This window comes from Cryptomeria japonica, chromosome 1, assembly GCF_030272615.1.
Source record: "Cryptomeria japonica chromosome 1, Sugi_1.0, whole genome shotgun sequence".
Taxonomy (NCBI): domain Eukaryota; kingdom Viridiplantae; phylum Streptophyta; class Pinopsida; order Cupressales; family Cupressaceae; genus Cryptomeria; species Cryptomeria japonica.
Genome location: NC_081405.1, coordinates 134,283,084 through 134,295,275, shown reverse-complemented (window position 1 = coordinate 134,295,275; position 12,192 = coordinate 134,283,084). Strand labels below are relative to the sequence as shown.

The following is a 12,192-nucleotide window of genomic DNA, read 5'->3' as shown; positions in this document are numbered from 1 at the left end:
TAGATAAGACAACATAACAAAAATGAGCCTTGCTTTGAAGGAAAGCCCCTTGTTACGAAAAAATACAAGATAAGCGGCCACCATTGGTATGAGATACACCAGTATGTATAGCAAAGTGCATTATGCTAGATAGCCATATGATAGGGTGATTAGATATACCAATATGGATAACCATACAATAGGGCGATGAGATAGATAGGTTTTGCCAGCACGGGTAGCGACACATTAGATAGCCATGCGAGTGGGCGATAAAAGATAGATTTGTTGGTATAGGTAGCAATACACTAGATAGCCATGTGATAGGGCAAATAAATTTGGTAAGTAGTAGATTGGCCCCTACCAAGGCAAACAAGAAAGATATATCAAGAATGGTTTGGCCTCCATGTAGGTGAGCTTTAGAATAGGTGAAGTGGGTTTTGCCTGCATTTAGGAGATCTTGGAAAAGAAAAAGATCAAGTCCTTTGGCCCCCACCTAGGCGATTTTGGAAAAGAGAAAGATCAAGTGGTTTGGCCCCCACCTAGGCAAACATTAAAACATGATAAAAGGGATCGTCACCATGACAGGCGAGAGATAGACACATGATAAAAATGCAAAGTAGGTTGAAATATGATAAAGAACAAGATAGAGATACACCTCAAAGTCACTTTCTATGAAAAGAAGAACAAGGAGGCATATCAATACATGAAAGATCGATGACACCCGATTGATGAAGTTGTTGAATCTTGTCTTTCAAGGCCTTACATTCACTAGTGGAATGGCAAAGCAATTGATGGTACGCACAAAAAGAATGATTCTTAGGGAACTTCTTATGTGTAGGAGGAGGAAGAGAAATCGAGCAAGCTTTAAGAATCCGCAATAAGACACGTTCTTTCTTAGATAAAGGATTGGGGGCAGGAAGCAAGCCTTTCTCTTGGGGAGAAGAGTTTGACTGCTCAGAAAAAGAAGACATAAGAACATTAGAAAATGAAGGGGATGAAGATGAAGGAGAAGCTTTGTAACCTTAACCCATTGTAAAAGAGTGTAATTTTGATTCCAAAGGGACCTTAACTCCTTGACCCATGCGCCCAAGACCATCTCCTTTGTATCCATACTTGGAAGCAATATTGAACCCTGGACCATAACGTGATTGCAACTTTTTGAAAGGGGGAGGATCACCTTTAATGGTGTAGCCAATGGTGTTCAAGATCAGGGGGAGGATCACCTTTAATGGTGTAGCCAATGGTGTTCAAATGATCTTGTGCTACAGAAGAATAATCATCTTTGATAGCAGGTGTTAATGATACTTTTGGAAAGTTAAGGTGTATAGGTTCGACTTTATATTCTCCAATGAAGGAGCTTGTAAATTCTAAGGAACCCCAATCATCACCAAGAAATGCATTCGGTTGAGAAGAAGATAAATTTTAAGGAGATGGAGTCTGAGATTGTGCATATGTCTTAAAAGGATCAGGTGAGTTACTTTCAAAAGGAACACCATGAATAAATTTCACCTTCTTTGGAGAAGGAGTAGCTATAGTCAAATGAATGATTGGTCTCTTAGGCCTTTTAGGGGCAGCAGAGACATAAATGACATTCACAAACTCATTATGATATGTAGAAGATTTAGATGAAGCAATTGGCTCAACATCGACCTTTGGAAAATTAGATATGAGTCAAGATTCATCATTCACTAATGCATCATCTGTAGAAGAAAGTGCACTAGAATGAAGAGATGGTAGAGTAACATTAAGAGAGGTGTCACTGATTTCATCCTCTTGCAACAAAATATCTTCCGAGAAAGAAGAATTTTTACAAGAGGGGTCAAAGACATAAAGTGACATAGGCAAAGCCAAGTCACCATCACATGCTTGAAAAGGAACATTATTAATACTTTGAATAAAATTAGAAATAGAACTAATAAAAGAAGATAACAAATGCATTCTAGAAATAGTTAACTAATTTAAATAAGCAATGCATGGTTGAAGGAATGATAAAGAATGCTTTTGAAAATAATACAGAAGAAGTGTTCACTTTAGGTTCATCAAAATGTAGAGGTGGGAATTTGTTACCTCTAAGATGATGAATCTTAGAGAAAAAACTATCCACCGCTACCTCACTTGAATTGGCGCTAAGGTGAGCCAGGGGATAAAAATAATAGAGTTAAGCAGTTAATCACAATTTGAGGCTCTCAGACAACTCTATCAAGCTTCTGTCCAAAGGACGAGTGTGCAGGTTTGGGACACCAGTAAGAAGCACTGTCGTCCTGTACGGATGAGGTACATAGTTCATGCAGAAAGTTCCAAGTGTGATTATAATGCAATAAAAACACAGAAAACAATAAAGCTAAACTAATAAATGTGATATACAAAGTGACCAAGATAAAATGGAAGGAGAAAAGGGAAAAAAATAGAAAAACAATGGGTCCACGCTATGAAGCCTCCAGCCAAATAAATCTTCTCTAATGAGAACTGTACACAAGCAAAAAAAGAAAAATTGTTTGGGCTGCTTGGGGACTTTCCTAAGTCAAATCCCTGTTTTGGTGTTTCCACCTCCACCGATAGCTAGATGGATTGATAGAATAAAAGATAAATGCAAGCTAAGATAAATGATAAACACAAAATGATAGAAGAGGGATGTAATAAATCCGAAGATGCCCAAAGATAGGATAAATAGATAGATATTACCGAATAGGCTTGACAAAAGCTAAGAGAGTTTTAAGAGGTATTGTAAGAGCTTGAAAGTGTTGTCGCAAACTAGAAACTACTGTAGAGAGAATGAACAAGATAAAGATGTGAGAGCCAAGCGAGAGGCCAAGAGAGTGTAACAGATTCTGAGACAGCTTGAATGGAGAGAAAAGATAGATTTAAAAGAGAGAAGAGGAGGGAAAAGAAGGTTGACAAGCTGTTTGAAATATTCGGAGTCGTTTCCACCTACATGCACAAGTGACAAGTGGAAAGACGCACTCAGAATTGACATTCAAAAGTTAAGATGTCGCACAACTAATGCACGGTGTGCGGATGTTCGTGCGACACACTAGTGTCCAAACAAATCACGCTTAGAAACGACAAGAGACAATGGCGACACACGACTAACAAGACACAAAAGCTGAATGATAGTTGTTGAAAGGTGTATTGAGCATCTTGAGAGGGAAAATGCTAATGTAAGGGATAAAGTGAGCCTATTGATGTGATAGGGGAATGGACACCAAAGTGGTTACAAAAGATGTAGGTCAAATTACAAAGGGGTATACAATTTTTGACACTACATTGGCCCCCCTTTTTGAAGCCCTTGATCTCCACAATTTTTTAAAAAAATTAGTAGTTTAGAAAGTAGACTCAAAGCACTCTAACTCTTGTTCTTGTTGCATCTTCAAAATTGGAGTGTAACTATGTTCAATTTGTTGTTGAAGTTTAGACTTTGTTGATTTCAGAAGAAAAAAAATGGCATCTTAAGACCCCCTTTTGGTACCACAACTTCGTGCACATACCCATATTTAACACCAATAATCAACATGTAATGGGACAACCTAATTGGTCTCATTCAAGTTCATAGAGGGCATTGCCCTAATTTTAAATAATGCAAATATACAGTCTATAAGAGTTGTATAGAGCATGCACCGTGCCAAGATATTCGATTCATGACCTTCTAGCACCTTTAAATTTGATTTGAAAAATCCATTGACATCATGAAAGACACATTACTTTTCGTCAACCCATGCACCTGCACATTTGGATTTCCATGTGAGACCCAAATTTGTAGTGAAATTTTATTTAGAACATATTTTATCTTTCTCCAATTTCATTTCACTACAAAATATGAATATCCACTTAAAGAAACTTACTCCAAGAAGTAGGTAGCAACAAATTGGTTGAGTTATCTCAAAAATTGCACCTGAAGCCAAAAAGTATAAAACTAATATTAGATTTGATAAAAAAATAAAACAATCTAGCATATGGGACTACAAAGGGAAGAAGAAATTAGAAAGTTTTGAAAATACACCTTGCTCAAATTTTTAACAAAATCTGAAAAAAAATTGTGATATCTTTCTTCTAATTTGTATGTATTAGTCCTAGCATTGTAAGATAAGTTGGTTGTTTCTATGACATAATCAAGTTCCACAAAAGCATTATCTGTCAAATCATACTTGTACATGTGTTGCCCCTTTATTCTATTGTACCAACATAATTGAAGCTCAAAGCCTTATGGCCTATCCAAAAGGTCAATGTCAGTATGGTAATCAAACACCCTATTACCATCCTTCCTCTGTATTCTTTGAACCCTTCCAATGTACCAGGTTCCACAAGAAATACCTTGTCTTGTACTTTGAGAAACACCTTTTCTTGTAGTACGTTTAGTGGGAGGTATTGAATTGCTCTCAAACAACACCCCACAATATGATCCAATTCTAAAGCTAATTGAAACACCCTTTTGTGGGGCCCTCTCATCTTGCCTAAAGTAAACCCCATTCCTCACTTTAGTCAACCTATCTTTGGATAATGTTGTATTTCCATTCAATTGATGAAATAAACAAGATTTGAACATATCCTTACAATCAAGTTCTACTATTGGTTTTAAAGTTTGTTTTACATTTTCACCAATGGAATCTAAAATTTCATCTAACTCAAGCCTCCACTTACTTTCCATTACTTGAAATTCACTATGATTGTGTGCCACTAAAGACATAGATTGGAATGTAGAGTTGGAATCAGTTGGTGGAGAGTCATTAGCTACCTCATCCACCACTTGGATGTTGGATAATTTTGGTCCTCTGTCAATGGTTTAACCCACCAAGAAGATTGTGTGGGATTCTTCGGTCACAAGCCAAGAGATGATAAAATGTCTTGTCCATCCTTCAATCCTATCTTGAGGGCTTCTATAATTTTATCATCTGTGTATATTGAATTATACTATGATAATATGTTGACATTTTGTATCCTTTCTTGGTGCAATCTATTCCAGATACTTTCTTGCTTCTTATGATATTTATTAAAACAAAGCCCTCAGGGTTTTGATTCTTCTTCTACAACTCTATTACAGGCTCCAATAATGTGAAGCCAGTCAACGAAATCATAGGCCCTTTCTGCTCCAACCATCCCACCAACAACAAGAAAACTACAAAACTACAAAGTGGCAAGAAATTTTCACGTCTTAATATGCCTCTCTTTTAACGAAATTTATGTTAAAATTATTATTAGATTCTTTTTGTAGCTAACGTAGCCATAACGTGAAGAAATGATGAACTTGTGAAGCGCTTCACATTCTTTCACAAAGAGTCAAACCTTGAGACAAATATTTCAATGTAGTTAGAAACAATCATTAAATAAGTTAGCAACAATCATTAGATATGTCTTTGTACCTAGTGTCCTCTCTACCCTTCCACGAGATGCACTTCTCATCTCTTTGAAATAGTTTTAAACATGCCTCAAAGCAATGCGTTGTACCAAACCCCAATTTTGTTGATCAATCCTCGCTATATATTCACTTTTAAGTTTGTAATCATCCACTTTAAAAATGTTATAAACCATCCTAAGACGATTAAAACTTATCAGCTATTCTCCTTAAATCAAATCTTGCCAACTGCTAAATAAATGATACAATAATATTTTGTCGTTGTGGATATAGTCTTGGTCATGCAATCTTGTTACATTGAAACCATTGGACAAACCACCTAGTCTCCACCCTTTCCAATGAGTTTGATATCGAATACCTTGTATTGAACAATAGTCTATAAACATAAGTTTCCTTCTTCTACTATCCCCATATGAGGAATGATCAACAATAGGTCCAAAATTATTTTTCACATCTCTTCCACAAAAATTTCTATATTTTCCCATTGTTGACAAATAAATTTGCGTTGAACCTATTCCATGTTGGATGATCAACCACAACCAAACGTGAAATATTTTCACAGAAAGGGTTTGCAATAATAACAAGTGCATAGTGGCCAATAAAATTCTTCTTAAAAAGATTTTGTTATGATATCATAGCCTGCAACTCCTTCACCAACTGTCACCAAGAAATGTGATTGGCATTGATGTTCTTCTTTATTACCACACAAACGCACCAACGTATCACTTTATGCTACCCACCTAACTTACTTTCTCACAATAGTTTCATATTCAGGTAGACAAGAACTAGACCATCTATACCATGTTTGGTTATATAAGAAGCATACACTTTTCCTGCTACCTCAAAAATGTAGTCATGCTCCCTCCGGATGTATACCAATGACTTTCTAACTTGCCTCAAAGTTGCAAAAATTAAATGACAATCCAAATTCAAGCTAACAAACCTATATAATCTAGGATCTCCCTATAACTTGATCATAACATAAAAGTATTTAGTGGATGTATTATACCTTCTCCCCGCCTTTGGATGTATCAAGCTATGAAAGATATCCTTGACAAAATCCCAAACTACATCTTTACCTTGTAATTTTCTTTATTTATGTGATTCGAACAACTTCTTTTTCAAGGATCTCATTCTAACAAAGAGTATAGTAATTTTCCTTGTTTATGTGCCTCACACACATCCTTGCACAACCTAAAGACATCCTTCCTTTCAGTTGATTCGAACAACTTCTTCTTTAGGGATCTCATTCTAATAAAGAGTATAGTAACCTTTATATTTTTCCACCAAAGAGATCACATTATTGATCTTTGGCTAGCATTTGAAACCCTAGTAACTATTTTGATTTAATTTTGAGTCAAATAATCTAGTCTTCTCCCTCTCCCTATATCCCTCCCATGTCTTTTATTGGCACATTTTGATTCATGATATAAACACATCATTAAGTCATCACATTCTGGAATCATCTTACAAAAGGTGCATGCCAATGATTCAAATGGGATCCCTGTCTTAGAAGCCCTCTTGCAATGAATATGCCTATATGTGCCATCAATACGATACTCATTACCCTCATAACATAACATCATCTTGGTATCCTTCTCTATGGCCCATAATTTTCCACCCCTTTGATCATCCATTAGGACCTTTGTGTCTAATCTCTCTCCATTTCTATTAATGTGGGAATACCAATACCCCTGAAATTGCAACATCAATGGTGATGAATGACCTTTAGTAAGATGAAAAAATAAATAATGTACAAATTACAATTGATCCTATTCAAAATAAATTTGAACTTGGGTATTTAACTCACCTAAAGTAGAAAGATCTGCACTTGTAGAACCCCTATATAATACAGATGGTGATGATGAGACCAAGAACCTAGTCAAATTTTGTTGGGACTTATTATTGGTAGGCTTCTTGGGTCGCTCGACTGTTGCACTACTTAAAACAATCGTATCATATGAAGCCATCAATAGTAGTGGCGTGCTTCTTTCATTCCATTTGTTCATTTAGAGAACTGACAGTATTACCACTTAATGGCACCAAAAAAAACCATTTATTGCATCATGTACATTCCATTCTTACTTTTTTCTTATCCTCGTAGATTGCAAGTGTTTCTTCCACCACATTGAGCAAGTTAGGCTTGTGTCTTGTTGAAATCATCTATAAGTTTAATTGCTTGATCGATCTCAAACCGATCTCTAACCATTGTTGTCTACTTTTCTATGCTACTTGAATTATTTTCACCATTTCCCTCCATTAAAATGTGACGTTGATGGAACATTGTTTTTATATGATTGTTTATGAAGTTAAAAACTATTCGTGCTGCCATAAATACTTCCCTTGTTCCATAATCAATGCCACAACTTTCACAATGGATCTTTATTTTAGGTTCTCATTTTTTTTAATATACTTTGAGACCGTAAGTTTCTCATTGACAAATTCTTCCATTAAACTATTCACTTTCTGATTCCAAGATGCCAATACATCAAGATCAACAACTATGGGCTTGTTCCACTGACTCAGACCCATCTCCAACTCTTGGTTGTTTATGAACACCTACCTCCATACTCTCTCTATTGTGTTGAGGGTTTGGTGTACTTCCACTATATTTAATTCAAGTGTACCAACATCCACTGTGTCATGTTTCCTCTTATTGCCTATTTGTTGATGTAGATTTCCTTTTTTATTCTTGTTTTATATTTAAAGAATGCCCAAGCCCATTGATAAAATATAAAAGGATGTTCAATGAGTTAATCATCCACAATTTCATGATGGATGTCAGCTAGTGTACAACCTTTTCGACAAATGACTGTGCCAACAACAAAATTTTCTTCACTGGCAATAATTACATATTTCATATCTACAATTGGATCTATTTGCATTTCAATTCACATGTACCTATCAGTTGGTTAAGTAATGGATAAAAGTATAATAAAAAATTCAAAAGTTTGGGTATACTATTGCTATGAAATGATATTTATGTTTATCTTGATGAATCCATAAGTAAATAAAAAAGGAAAGTCGAATCTACACATGAAGGGGTTAATTTGGAAATGGGGAAATTAAGAGTCAATGAAGGTGTTTCTTTTTCCTTGGCAATTGCCTCGAGGAACTATTTCTTTTCTTTGCTATTCCAATTAGGGTTAATGAGCCATGATTTATGAGATCTTTTGGTTTCAAATAAGCGTAAATCAACATTGGTTACTTGGAAAGAATTACATGGCTTCACATGGAACTACAATTGCATTCTGTAAGATTGAAAATCTCCATTTTGGTGGGAGAGTCTACCATCCATGAGACCAAAAAAAGGATAAAACAAAGACTACATTGGACCTTGATGTGAGCTTGATGAGTTGATTTTCTACCAGAATTGAAAAGTAACTGATTTAATTCTCCAATCGTATCTACTTTTATAGTCAAACGTAAAAAATGCAAGTTTGAACATAACAAGTGGCAGATGGATGAGTGATGGATGAAAAGGTTTTATCCTTTTCAAAAACACATCGACGATCTATAGCAAACTAAATATTTGGGCACACATTTTAGAAATAGATCTTCAAAAGCTACGTGTTTGAGATTTGTTTTGATTGTTAGGATATGAAGGCTATAACGTAGTGATTCCTTCATCAAGTTTGTGTAAAAAAAATGACAAACTCAATTTTTGTTAAGTGTTTGTGTGTATGCACAAACAATCTCAGAGAATTCTCAAAGGCGTAGATTTCCCGCCTATTCAACAAAGGTAAAGAGGAGGAGAAGATGTTTGTGATAAATATTTTAGGGACACATTTTTGAGCTAATGGGCATATACATGGTGAAGTTGTTTATGAGAACATGTTCTCCCCCATTGTCCAAATTTTGGGATATGCTCTTAAAGCCTATGGTATTATGAATCGCACAGTGAAGGAGGAGAATGCTGAAGGTGTCGAGATTGCATTGGAGACCCTTGAGATTGTGCCACAGTCAAAGATAATGCTTGTTTTTTTTTATCTTAATATAGACTAAACAATGAAATTTAGTCAAAGTTGGGGTAAACCAGAAATACAACTTGGATGAGTTTCGGGCCTTCATGAATGCTAATGGCGATTTGTTCCCTAAAGAGATCATAGAAAGGTGGAAAGTGATTGGAAAAGGGATTGGTTATCTGTATCGTTGATCCACCCTATGTCCCTATGGTGTCCCCCTCTTAATATCAATGTACTTGTTTTCTATTTTTTAACATATGGGAGCTACCCCATTATGACAGTATTTATGTAAAAAAGTATTCAACATGATAGTCCTCTTGGCACAGCTTATTTCAAATTGAAAGATTGATTTCTTTATTTAGTTACAACAACTTGGCCGTCCAACGGCATAGACCAAAAATATCTCTAAAAACATAGCATGCACAACGGCTTATTTTATTTGCATGAAAATCAGGCAAAGTTAACGGAACTTAAACTATTCACGCAATCTAATGAAAGCTTAAAAATCTAAAACTAAATTTAGCATGTGCAGCAGAACGGTGAGTGACAGTTTTCAAACCTATGCTGAAGTTGCATAATCTTTGGAAGGCATCGACAGCATCAACTATTAACAGTTATTCATGTCTGCCTTGTAATATTATAAGACTTGTTGTCTATATTACCAGGGCGAGGAATTACTAGTAATGGTCCCATCTAAGAACCAATTAAACTAAATTCAACGGTCAAAAACAGTCAAAGATCTAGGGTAGCCGCAAGTTTACCATAACCCTGGAAGCCCGATGGTCTCTCAATGCCAATCCTCTTGATTGCTCCTCCTGTATCACTTGGAGGTGCAAGCATTAAAAAATGTTTGAACATGATTGTAATCCATGCTGCCTTCAAAGATGTTATGGCCAACGTCTATAGCGAAGTTAATTCGTTGTCGTTCTGAGATTCAATTAGATCATTTAATGGATCTTGACAGGACAGTTTGATGTCCCGATTTTGTTTCTTCTGTTTTGAATAAATTTTCACCTTTCTTTTATTCAATTCAATTACATACTGCGCTATAAAAGTTGGCCATAACATGATCGTCATAAATAATTTATTACATACTTCTACACAGAACTCCCAAATATCTATTTCTATTTCATCAATGTTTCTTCAAATTACCATAAAAGATTTACTTTAGAAAAACGTCTACTTTAGAGAAGACCTATGGCACATTTTTTAGCATAGAACTTCTCCCAGTTTTGAGGCCAATTTGCAATTCGTTATCACTCTCTTCTGGTCCTTTTGACTTGAACTAATCCTTTTCCAGTCTTCCAAGATTCTCATCGATTACCAGGATAACGAAACCTAACATAACAACGACAAAGCCAAATTGTTAACAGCATTGCATCAATTACGTATTCAACTATAAAAGAAATTACAGATGCAACATAGTACACAGTACCAAAATACCATGTTTGTTCGCTACTCAAGCGTGGCGATAAGCTCGATAAGCATTTGGACATACAAAATACTATTGTAGATGAACATATGTCATTGAAACAAACTGATATTCTAATGTACTGAAACTAACTTTCAAATTCTGGGAACCCCGTCAATTTTGGAATCGAAGAAGTCGCGAACAACAAAAGTAAGCGAAATTTTTTTATTGAAAATAGAAAGTAGTAAGAGATTACTGGCTAACAAAGCAAGCAAATATAGAAAAAAAAATAGGTATCTACAATGAATGAAACACACACAACTTTAGTGTGATAAATATTTATTTCTTACTTTGTTACCATTCATCTAATTTATATGCATTTTGGCAGGTCGTATATACATAAAAGAAAGAAAATACAGGTGAGTATACTTTCAAAGTTCTTGAAGAATAAGATAGAGAAATAACCAGTTGTTGCGGTAGATCCTCCAAGGCTTCAGGAATGTATTGATGGTATTGTATTTAATCCCTTGAAGCTCAGAGTGTAGACACTTTTCCTGAACAAAGATAAATACTTGATCAACAGGTGTGACATAAAAAAATAGATCTTAAGTCAGAGGTAAAAGAAGGTAAAGCTCATTCTTTCAAATTTTTCAGTTTTAAATGATAACGTGATTTTCCGTGTTAAAAATATATCGCAATATATATAATTTATTGCAGCAAATAAATTATTTCAAATGCTCACAAGCAGCTATAAGCTGAAAGTACAATACAATAGCAAAACTAGAGATACCAGATAATTAAATTTCATTACATTCAAATATATGGCATTCTCACTTGTTGAATACATAAAATATTGAGCAATGACCAGCAATATGATGTCAAAAAAACCCTAGGCGGCACCCTCAAAGCACCTCCAAATGGAACATCCTGATGAAGAACTGATATAACAAGGTTTGAATGCCACAAATATGCAAAATAAACACCCCAAACACTAATTGGCCTACTCAAGAAGACTCACACCATCCACAACAAATGATACAGCTAGCCAAGGATGGTACGACCAACAAGAAAGAAGACAAATCTGACTAACTAGCTACAAATACCCTTCCAATCTGCTCTAAATGAACTCTCCTAAATCTGTCCTGAAATGAATATATCAATCATGTCATGTCCCCTTTCTAGAGTGGACATCGGAGACGGAGGAGTTGGCCTATAATTGGAGTCTCGTAGGCTAGCAGAGGTTGATTGGGACTCATTCAGTGCATATAGTGATTGGATTTTGGCTTTACAGGCAGTTTGGAGCCAGTTTGGAGCAGTTCCTAGATTTTAGGGGGTATCCCTAAATTTTAGGAGGTCGTGACAGTTGCCAGTCGTGAGGTTATTCATGACCTTTTAGATGGTTTCAGTTTCAAAGAGATTGGGCTTGTTTCCTAAATTTTAGGAACATCCCTAGATTTTAGGGATGAGACTACCAGTGAATCCTTGATTTC

At 35.5% G+C, this 12,192-nt stretch overlaps 1 long non-coding RNA gene across 1 annotated transcript; it reads right to left on the bottom strand.

Moving 5' to 3' along the window:
• Window positions 1-10,319: 10,319 nt before the first annotated feature.
• Window positions 10,320-11,265, bottom strand: LOC131053090 (uncharacterized). Its single transcript, XR_009359560.1, has 2 exons — window positions 11,168-11,265; window positions 10,320-10,629 (listed from the first exon to the last, which is right to left on the bottom strand). It is a non-coding gene; the product is annotated as an uncharacterized LOC131053090 (long non-coding RNA).
• Window positions 11,266-12,192: the final 927 nt, after the last annotated feature.